The following is an 11,752-nucleotide window of genomic DNA, read 5'->3' on the forward strand; positions in this document are numbered from 1 at the left end:
AGCATTCTTATAGAAATAGCACACTACAATATTAAAAATAAAAAACAACTAGAATTCTATTAAAAAGGGAAAATAATGAAAAACTTAAATACCAAATTTAATATATTGGATACCAAATTTACTTAAATGTAAAAAAGCAAACATGTATCTTAATAAGTGTGTGTGCATGAGAGAAAGAAATGAAGAAAAACAAAAGTAATATGCCATGCATTAACTAATAGCAAAAGAAATCCGATTTCAAAATCAATAAAAAATCTAAGATTTTTGTTCTTAAAAGGAAAACAAGAATAATAAATATTAAGTTATTTAAAGTTTACAGTATAATAAATATTAGACATATTCAATTAGTTATCGAGGTGGATTTAGATTCTATCTTATGAAATTATATAAAATTTATATATTCATTCAGTCTACATTTAATAATTATTTTATTATTTACAAGTCTAACTACTGTTAGATAAAAAAAATTATTTTTATTTTTATTTAATGGATTATAAGTATTTAAATAGAACTAATTGCCTAAAAGTCTAACTACTTAAGTAATATTAAATAATCAGTTTTAACTATAATTTAATTTATAAATATAAAATTTAATTATCGAGAATAATTGCATATACAAACATAAAATATAAATTATTTTATAAAAAATTATAATTAAGATAGAACCGGTAAAATAATTATGTACTAAATCTACATTCTTTTATAAATTAGATGGACTTTTCATATCACTAAAAACTGAACTATTGATTTTTATTGAATGAAAAACTAAATTATTTAAGAGAAATCAAATCAATACTATATCTTTCTAATAAAATATCAATAGAATTATGTTTTAGCTAATATCAGAAGCTTTAAGTTTTCTAAATTGAACAAATATGCATATATTAAATATTGAAGAAGTTGTATAATCAATCCAAAATTTGAGAAGATATTTAAATAACATCAAAAATTTATATAAAAATTATATTTATTTTATCTAAAATTAAAGAAAATGAGTCAATATTTTAAAATGTTGACTCAATCATAAATTTTATTTAAAATAGATAAAATCATAAAAATAATTTAGATTATATTGAATGCTAATAATGAATTTCATCCAAAGAAACTCTTTCAATTTATCCATTAGAAATTTGTATCAAATGGACTAAATATATATAAAAAAAATCTATAAATGAAAACTCATTTGATTTTATGTGTATTTTTATTGTGAAATAGAACCAGATGAATTATTTCTATTTACATATTAAAAAAAGTATGATAGGATTATCCTGTAGTACATATCATTAGATGTAATATAGATAAATAACAAATATACAATATGTTTGTAAAATGAATATTAATCTAGGATACTATGGATATTTAAATCGAATGAGTCATATTTACCAAATAAACATATGATTAGATGTTTAGATAAAAAAAATTCTAATTTTGGTTAATAATGTTTCAATTTATTAATAACAAATTATTAATGTTAGCGTAAAATTAATTTGAATTATGAAAACATTGAGCTCAATTATTTAAAAATTTTAAAAATTAACTTGGCTAATGCATTTATAGATATAAATAGCTTAGTTTTCAAAAATAAAATTTAGATAAACTAGTTATAATTTAAGAATTATGCAATTTTATATTAATAGTATTTATTATTCTAAATTTAGTAATTATTTTATTTTTTTATTATAGACGAGTTTAAATATTAATATTCGCGTGCAATACAGGTGAGTAAAAATCTAGTTTGTATTAAAAAAAAGACAAGGATATAATTATCATCAAACACAAAAAGCATAGACATTAACTTGTTTATAATAAAAAGCATATAGAAACTAAATTTGGTAAAAAAAATCTTAATTTTTTGGTACTAATTGATAATGAATCACCTATCAAACAAGAAAGCATAGAAATTAAATTGTTTATAATAAAAAGCTTATAAAAACTAAATTTGGTATGAATAATTCTTAATTTAGTGGTACTAATTGATGATGTATCACCTATAAACTAAGTAAGCATATGCTTTTTATAGTGTTGTTTTCTTTGTCATTTTATGGCTTTATGGTTTTGATTTTTATAAGGGAAAATTGCATTTGGTTTTAGGCTAAATTATTTTCACTATTCTAGAATTCTAAGGCTAGTACCACCAAAGTCTCTAATTTTCAATTTGTAATATTAAATTCTCTAAATTTTTATCTTTATATCAAAAAACTTCATACCGCATATTTAGTTAAGTACTATAATAGAAATATAATATGATAGTCCACTTATAAAAAACTTTCTTTAAAATAAATAAATTCACATTATTTTAGTGAAATACATAGTCCCATTTATTTTCTTTTCTCTATATTTCTTTCTCTCTCTCAGCTTTTCTATCTTTTTCTTTTTTCTTCCTCTTTTTACTCTACCTTTCTCTTTTTCTTTATCTTTTCATCTTTTAATTTTTCAAAACTTTAGCCACCATTCAAGTGGATTGAGCAACAATAACTTTTCAAAAATTATTTTCTTTTATTTTCACCAAAATCAAATTCACAAATATACAAATACTATAAATTTTAAAAATCCCACAATTTCTTCTTCACTATCTTTAGGTTTTTGCAATGTAGGAGGCTCTTTCCATCATCAATGCAACAAAAATAATGTTGATTGTTTGCTTGTCAGTCTCGTTCCACTGCTCTTCTTTAGTGTCTATCATTCATGTCGATCAAGCAACAATAAAATCAAAAGGAACGAGAAATTAGTTGAACGGATACTTTTTTTGTGAGTTTTTATTTGTGATTATAGATCTTCTTCTTCTTTTTAATTTAGTTTAGCAGTAGAAATTAATTTTATGAATTTTGTTTTTAAGAGTTTAAATTGATCTGTAATTACTGGTCTTTATTTTTTTTAATTAGTTTAATATATTTTGAAAAATAATAATTTTTTTTTCTTATTTATATATATATAATTTTTAGTTTATGATCTTATTTCTTTTGTAATAAGGAAACGATGATTCGTGGTGGTAATGGTGGACGAGAGAATAATGATAGTGGAGATAGAAGTGTGGTTTTTAGATATGAATTTAGAATTTCAGAAGTTGCTATATTGATTTTGATAGATCATTAAATTTTTTTTTTTTTTTTTTACTTTGAGCTTTAAAATTAGGGACTGTAATGTGATGGATTTTAGAGTATATACAGTAAATGAAGAAGAAGAAATGAAAAAGAAGGGAAGAGATGAGAATTTGAATAATAGGACATGTGTTGTTAATATGTCTTATTTAAATATATGTATTTTTCTAAAAAAAAATTTACAGGTTGCTATACATGTGTTGTTAATATGTCTTATTTAAATATATGTATTTTTCTAAAAAAAAATTTACAGGTTGCTATGTTATTTTTTCGTCTAGAATTTAATGGAAATTAACATTAGAAAACTTTTTTGATATGAAAATCGAAATTTAGATAGACATGTGATTTACGGTATCATTATAAATTTGTGACTTGTACTTTGGTTTTATAAGATTGACTGTTGGTTAATGTGAATTACGGTATCATCATAGACCTCCTGGTTACGGAAACTTGGGCTCAAATTTAGCCCTTCAAGAGAAGTAGCAATAATGATGGACCAATTCATAAACTATGTCAAGACTAAAACTCTCCAGGTATTATCTGTTCCATTAACTCATAACTTCATAATTTTATCCTTGCAAAGAAAAGGATTCTAAAATAACTGGTATTTAATTTATAAAATTTAAGTACTTAACTCTGAATTTATGTGGAATATGATACTATCACTACTCTAATAGAATAGATTTCAAATTCAAATATTGTTAGTGTTGAAAATTTATTTAATTAATTTTCTCATTTTTACTCAAGTTTCTTAACTTTTATTAAAAATAGTATTTGACAATATTATTAATTTAATTTTTATTTAAAATATGATTTAATTTTCAGTCTCAGTTTTTATGATAAATAATACGATAATTAGAAATATTCTTTTCAAAAAATCAAAATAAAAACTAAATTACAAAATAGCAAATGGAAAAATCTACTTCCGTGCTTAAGTTATCTTGTTTGATTACTTGTTATATCAATTATTAATTCGGTTAATGATGTATTGGGCTTGATTACAAATTCAATCCATTAGGCAGTATCCAACTTAACTAGTAAACCAACTTAACCCAAATTCATCCAAAAACAATGAATTGGGTGTATTATTGGTTTGAGTTAGTTTTTAGTATGAATCTTTTTCGAGGAATTTACATGGTGTATGTTTTTTTTTTTTTTTTTTTACATATAATGTTTACTTTTATACCACACCTTTTGAATTTTATTTTTTTTTGCTAATCCTTATTTTCTTTTTGGATGTAGTTTTGAAGCTTTGTATTTGGTTATGGACTTTTCATCGCATTTTGTTACTATTTATTCTTTTTTCTTTGATTTATTTTCAGAACAACTTTTAACTGTTATTTTCTCAATTTTTGATCTAAACTCTAAAAAGATTGCAGCAAATCTAACAACTATCTCATCAATAATTCACAAATTCACTTCATCAAATAGAAAAATAAAAAATTAGAGATTTTTTGAAGATAAATTCATTAGTTCTTTAACTTTATAAGAGTTAATTAAATCTAATTTCAAACTTTTATTTAGTTGATTTTGTGTTATTTTAAATTTAATATATTAAAATACTTCAAAAATTATCACATTGTGATTTATTAAATATTTTAAAGTTATAAAAGATGAATGTTGAATTTCAAAACTAAGATCTACCAAAAACTAAGTACTTAGATCTATTTTATAGAAAATTCAAAAAATAGTATATGTAAATATATCATAAGTATATATTTTTAAAATTTAGTAAATTTATTTTTATATTATATGTGCTTGATATATGACTTATAAAATTTTTGTATATTAAGTATTATATGATATAGGTATATAAAAGGATAAATTATTTGTATATTATATAGAAAAAAATTTATTTTCCTAAAATATAAAGATAATTTTTTAAGTATATTGAAAAGTATATAGTAAGTATATAATGAGTTTATTTTAGGTATATGATATTATGATTTTCATTATTTTTTTTGCATTCAATTTTTAAAAATACTCTTATTTTTTAATATATATATGGACTATCTATTTTTCTTCACCACAATAGATATTGGAAAAAAAATGAGATACATAGACTTTGATACAAATGACATTTAATAGCAATAACTTTTATATTCAATTTTATGACTTTGTTTAATGAATTAAAATTTGTGTAACTAAATATTTTTTTATAATTAGTTAATAACTATTATGAGTGGTTAAAATTATTTATTAGAATCTATAGTACTTTTGCAATAAATATATAAGTCTTAATAAATTAAAAAATGGCAGTAGACACTCATATCATACTCATAATATAATCAACATATATTATATATTGTTGAAGAGGAAATTTTAAATATTGTTATAATTTTTTATTAGATCTTCAAAATATAGAACTTGTAGCTTTTCTTTATTTTTTTTTTATATTCTACTAGTTTTACATATTACGGTTCTTTTTTATGAGAAACAAATCAAGTATAATTATGATTTTTAATCAACAAGCTTATAACTATCAGAAAAGGCTTGTGATCATATTGTTCTCTTACGCAAAATCCAAAAAAGATGAAGGTTTTGATAGTGAGTTTGAATCATGTGGCAAGCTTAAGAAGGTGGATAGACAAAAGAAAATTTAGGAAAGAAACTTGATGTAATTTTTATATGGTATTTTTGTTGACGCATTGTACATTATTGATTTTGATACTAAGTAGGTATTATTTTCTCATAGATATGATTTTAGTTGTAAATTTTATTTGTTTGATTTTGTTATAAATGATTTGTATATATGAAAAAAATTATTGTTTTAGTTTAAATACGTAAGTGCTAGTCCTTTTGGCCATCAAATGCATATTTAGATTTAAGCATGTTTAAATGTAAGTTAAATATACTCAGAATGTACTATGAAGATATCCTTTATATATTCACAATATACTTATAATATATTTTGATGATACTCTTTGTATACTCGAAAAAGAAACTCAGTGTCAACTATATACTCATAATATACTCGGAGTATACTATATACTGTTAAACATTAGGTTTGAAAAGTTGTTGTCCTTTGATATGAGAATGTCTATTACATTAAGTTTACATTGCCAATATCCCTTATGGTGAAGAAAAATAGATACTGTGTATATATTTAAATAAAAAGTATAAAAAATAATTTTAAAATTTTAATGGAGAAGATTTAGTAAGAATAAGAGTATCATATACCTGAAATAAACTCGTTATATACTTATAATATATTGTTTACTATATTTTTTCGGGTTAATAATAACAATACTATAAAAAATTTAGTTCTTTTCATACGAGCATTTTATCAAACATCTAAACTGTAATATCTGGTTTAACAAAATCAGTTATATTTCTACGTGATTTTTCATTTAAAATAAAAATTCAAAATACAAATACTAAAGAATATATAAAAAAGAAATTTTATTTCCTTGATTATGAGAAAATCTTTATTAGTGTCCCAAGCAATTCTCAACAAGAACAAAAGAAATAGTATAGTTTAAATTCTTTCAAATAAATCTAAACTAAAGTCGCTTTAGATTCTTTACTCTTCTCTTTTTTATTTTTGTTTAAAAAAGTTTTTAGCCATCAAAAAATCATCTTCCATCACTACATATCAAAACTAAATATTTGAATGTAACAAAATAATCCAACTAGTAAGGAAAAAGTTTAGAGAAACAGAGAATAAAAAATGACAATAACGATGGCACTGCTTTCTTCTTTTATTAACAATGTTCATCTTTTCTTCAATTCTACCTCCTTCTGTTACATGGTTCTCTTCTTTTTTTCTTCTTATAGTTTTATTCTTTTTTAATCTTTTAGTCTCATTATAGTAATTATAGTTTGTTTTCTCTTTTTTTTTTTCAATCTTTCTTTATCTAATGAACTGTGAATAAAAAAAGAGAAGAGAAGAAAAAGATTGAGGAAAGAAATATGTGCTTTTCAGTTTAAGCGTATAAAAATAATATTTTTTAGTTTTAGAGTAATTTTATAAAATTTTAGAAATGAAAGTATAAAAGTTAGTTGGTATAGATTTTTAGGCATTTGTATAGAAATCCCATTTTTTATGAGGAAATTTCATGGTGGTTCTTTTAAAACTTTTAATTTTTTGAGTTTATTTTACATTTTGTTTTGATGATTTAAAAAGAAATTTCTTTTTATTTATACCAGTTTTTTTTTTGTTTATACAATTTTTTTTATATTTTAAAATTGTGTCAAAAATACTAACAATATACAAAAAAGAAACCAAAAAAATATCATTTAATTTTTAAGATAATGTGTTATTTTTTTATTTTATATCTTTATATCTGATATCCTTGATTTAAAGGATATTACATTGTATTTTATAGTAACTAGTGTATTTTGATAGGATTGAAAAGGTGTGTTTCAAAAAATATAAAACTAAAAAGAGTTATTTAAATGTGCCAAAAAAATAGTAATTTTATATTTATAGCGGTTATTTGAAATTTTTATGACAATGAAAAAGTAAATAGAGATAAAAAATGAAGATGATACTGTCATAACTTTATTAAGAAAATCATACTAAAATGATATCAAAATAATAATAAAAAATACTTTAAAGAAAGCAATACAAATAATATTTTTACAGATTTTAGACCATAAAAATAAAAAAAATTTAAACCTTAAGAATAAATTTGCACAGTCCATTTCCCCTATATATGTAAAAAAAGAGACCTTTTTTTATTATTGAGCTTTACATTATATGTTCGTTTGTACTTTTAGAATCTAAAATATTTTGAATACAAACACTATTTTTTTATTATTGAGCTTTACATTATATGTTCGTTTGTCCATTTCCCCATCAAATACTATTTTTTTATTATTGAGCTTTACATTACAGTAACTCGATCTTTTTCGTTTTGTACTTTTATTTTCTAAATGAAATTGTTTATATATCCATTTATGTGATTTAAACACATTTTTTCTATGATCTTTCTTTACAAAATCTATTAGACACGTGAAAATTATTTACTTTCATGAATATCTCTTTTTCTTTTTTCTTTTTTTAAGAAAAAACAGTCCATGAGCAATTCTTCCGACAATATTTAGACAAAAGATGAGGAACAAAGACATTACGATTGGAACTGTTATCATTGGAACGGAAATCTTGAAATATATGAACATGACAATATAGCAACAATTCTGAATGAGAGACTTGAATTTGTTAGGTGCTTACATCAATTTTATATCTCACCACACGTTAGACTAGACTAGTATCCAGCACCTTTTTTTTTTTTTTTATAAATCCTCTGCGCTTAGTTTAAAATATTAAATCAAATAAACTATTAATTTAAATAGTTGTAATGATAATTTTGAGTGGTGTATATTTCAAATTTAGATTATTTTATATTTGAGTTATTTTTACTATTTTATTTGAATGGTTTAGTTTCAAACTCGAGCCATGAGTCACTTCATTCTCAAAATATTTAGAATCTAAAATATTTTGAATATAAACAGTTTTAATCTCGAGTCAATTTAGATTCAGTTCTTCAATTATGTTTTAAAATGTAAATCTAAATATATTAAATTTCAAACAAGACAGTTAAATCTTCAAATTTTAATCAAATTTTGGTATTTTTAATAATAATTTTACGGGGAACGCTGAAAATAAATAATTAAAAGAACGATAACTTACATTATATATAATTGAAATTTATAAGATTTATGGAATTCATTCAATATAAAGTGTATGTGCTTTGAATGAAATGAAAGTTTCACATAATCAAATTTGTATGGAATTAGTTACAGCTAAATTAAATTTTAACAAAATAGATAGAATTTTTAAATAAATTTTAATTAATAAGTTAATATATTTCATATTCTCAAAATATCTCTTTTAACTTAATAATTTTTATTTTTTTAAAATAAAATAAATTTCTTTATATATTTCAACCACACATCTCATTAATCTAAATTAAACTTTTAGAGTGATCAAGCTTAAGTTCAACTATGTCAAAAGAGTAAGATCCTATAAATTACAATGCATAATTTTCTAACAATTCTGGGTCAAGTTGTATAGAGCCAGACCCTGCCATAAACATAGCCTATGCTAGCCAGGAAAAAAAAGACAAACAAAACTTAAAATCTATTTACAAATACTTTTTCAATTAAAAATATTAGTAAATCACACTTGTTATTTATATATAAAAAAGAACTTATAAGTATAAAATTTCACTAATAATAGATGTAAATATATAATAAATTAAGAAGAGTTAAAAGGTTAACCTGAGAGCACCAATGCAGACTAAACGAAGAGTGAACGAAGTGAAGGGAATCGGGTGGAAAGAGCCTTCCATAGAAAACTTCCCGGCATGGCAGCTACGAAACAGGGCCCAAACTCTGCACCTTTCACTTCCTCAAGTCTTTTATAAAATGCAGGCAACGACTTGAAGACCAAGTTGAAATCATTTTCAGGAAGATAATTTAAGAACACTTGCAACATGGGTGTTTTCCTGTTCAATGGACGGCATATTTCATTAACAGCTTCTATGATTTCTCATATGGGAAGGAAAGTGTTTGATCCTGAAGAGCAACCCATGTCTGCTATGGTTATGCATTCTGGGAATTCAATGACGCATAGCTCCTTAATGCTTGCTTGTAATGCTGGCTTTGCTCTTAAGATCACCCTGCTCTGTTCAAAGAAACAAAGAAATTACGGAAGATTACTTATAAAAAAGAAAAATCCAAAGACTCATGTAGAGATTGACCTGAAATGCGGAGTTATTGGCATAACTACTGTACCCATCTCCTCCATTCATGTGTAGCACTTTGTGTAGTTCATTTGCCATTAAATTGTTTGCCTCTACCTCCATAGCTGCTCTGGGCGTTTCTCCTTCTCTTGTACCATTTTAAAAGCTGTTTATGCTTATCATGTTCCAACGTCCCCACATCATGGCAATGATTAATCTTTCGTCTTTTGTCTTTTTATTTGTTTTGACGTTTTGTTTTTGTTGACGATTCTACCTACGGATGCTCGGCCAATGAGAATTGGTTTTTTCTTTTTTAAGGGAAAAAATATCAAAATCTGTAAATATATTCTCCTTTTTTAATTTTAGCATTTTAATTTATTATTTTTGTGTTTTCTACCAAATCTATCTAATCTCATTTGCGCGTGTGCCTTTGACGATATGACATACATGCATGTCTTATTTTTTTCCAATATAGAATCCAATTTTGACCAAAACTATTTCATCTATCTTGATTTTTTGCCATTTTTATAAATATACTATCATCAAGCTAAAACATACCATTTTACTAATCAAATTAAAAAAGAAAAAAAGAAGGATAGAAACGACATTGTCTCTATCTTTTCTTCTTTATCAAAGTCTTATAGATCAATTAGTATGTTTACAGAGAAACATATTTTAAAGAGAGAAAGCAAAGAAAGGTTTATATATACAAAAAGAAAAATTACTAAATAAAATACAAATTTAATTAAAACATTTATATGAATCTACACAAAATTAATAAAAAATAATAGTCAAAATTAATTTACATCACAAACTAATCAAACAATTAAAAAAAATCCAAGAAACAATCAATTACTATAAGATGAATAGATCCAAGAAAAATAATAAAAATAACAAATACCCGAAAAGAAACAAATAAAATTAAAGAAAATGACAGAAAATTAAACATCAAGACATTAAAAGCACATATATATTTATTATATGTCTAAGCTATATTTTAAAGAGAGAAAGCAAAAAGAGGTTTATACGTACAGAAAGAAAAATTACTAAATAAAATATAAATTTAATTAAAACATCTATATGAATTCATACAAAATTAATAAAAAATAGTAGTCAAAATTAATTTATATCACAAAAAAGAAAAAGAAAACAAGAACAATAAACATCATATTATTATGAACAGACTAATCAAACAATTAAAGAAAATCCAAGAAACAATCAATTACTATAAGATGAATAGACCCAAGAAAAATAATAAAAATAACAAATACCCGAAAAGAAACAAATAAAATTAAAGAAAATGACAGAAAATTAAACATCAAGACATTAAAAGCACATATATATTTATTATACATCTAAGCTCTTGGTGAGAAATAATGACTTTTGACGCCATTTGATATTTCTATTTTTCTTGTTCTTGTTCTTATACTTTAAAAACTCTTGAGGAAGATTGTATTGTCTTTCTTTCTTTCTTCTGTGTTTATAATAGTTGCTACTCTTTTTTTTTTCTCTTTCTCTTTCTATAAACACAAACCTTTCTTTGCTTTTTCTCTTTAAAATCTCTATATCAAAAGAACAATGGTGTCGTTTATATCTATCTTTTTTATGAAGGTATATTTGTGAAAATAACCAAAGATCTAGTATGGGCTGGATTTTGTGTTGATAAAAAATAAGACATATCTATAAGTCACATCATCAAAGACACATACCTAAATGAACTTGGATAGATTTAGTAATGCAAAAGTAATTGACCAAAATGCTAAAATTTGAAGATGATGATATATTTACGAAAATGGTCAAAAGTCAGGTAGATGAGATGATTTTGCCGTTTTTTAATGAAAAGCTCAGTACATTATAGGTTATAATGAGAGATAATTATCCACTTAATTCACTAAAAATGTAATAATATATAGTGTAATATCAAATTTTCGATGTCTTATAATTTTTTATATTTCTTATGAATTA

General features: G+C 23.0%; 1 pseudogene; it reads right to left on the reverse strand.

The window, feature by feature from the left end:
- Positions 1–1,710: 1,710 nt before the first annotated feature.
- Positions 1,711–11,450, reverse strand: LOC125370340 (annotated as a pseudogene).
- Between the last annotated feature and the right edge of the window lie 302 nt (positions 11,451–11,752).

This window comes from Ricinus communis, chromosome 6, assembly GCF_019578655.1.
Source record: "Ricinus communis isolate WT05 ecotype wild-type chromosome 6, ASM1957865v1, whole genome shotgun sequence".
Classification (NCBI taxonomy): domain Eukaryota; kingdom Viridiplantae; phylum Streptophyta; class Magnoliopsida; order Malpighiales; family Euphorbiaceae; genus Ricinus; species Ricinus communis.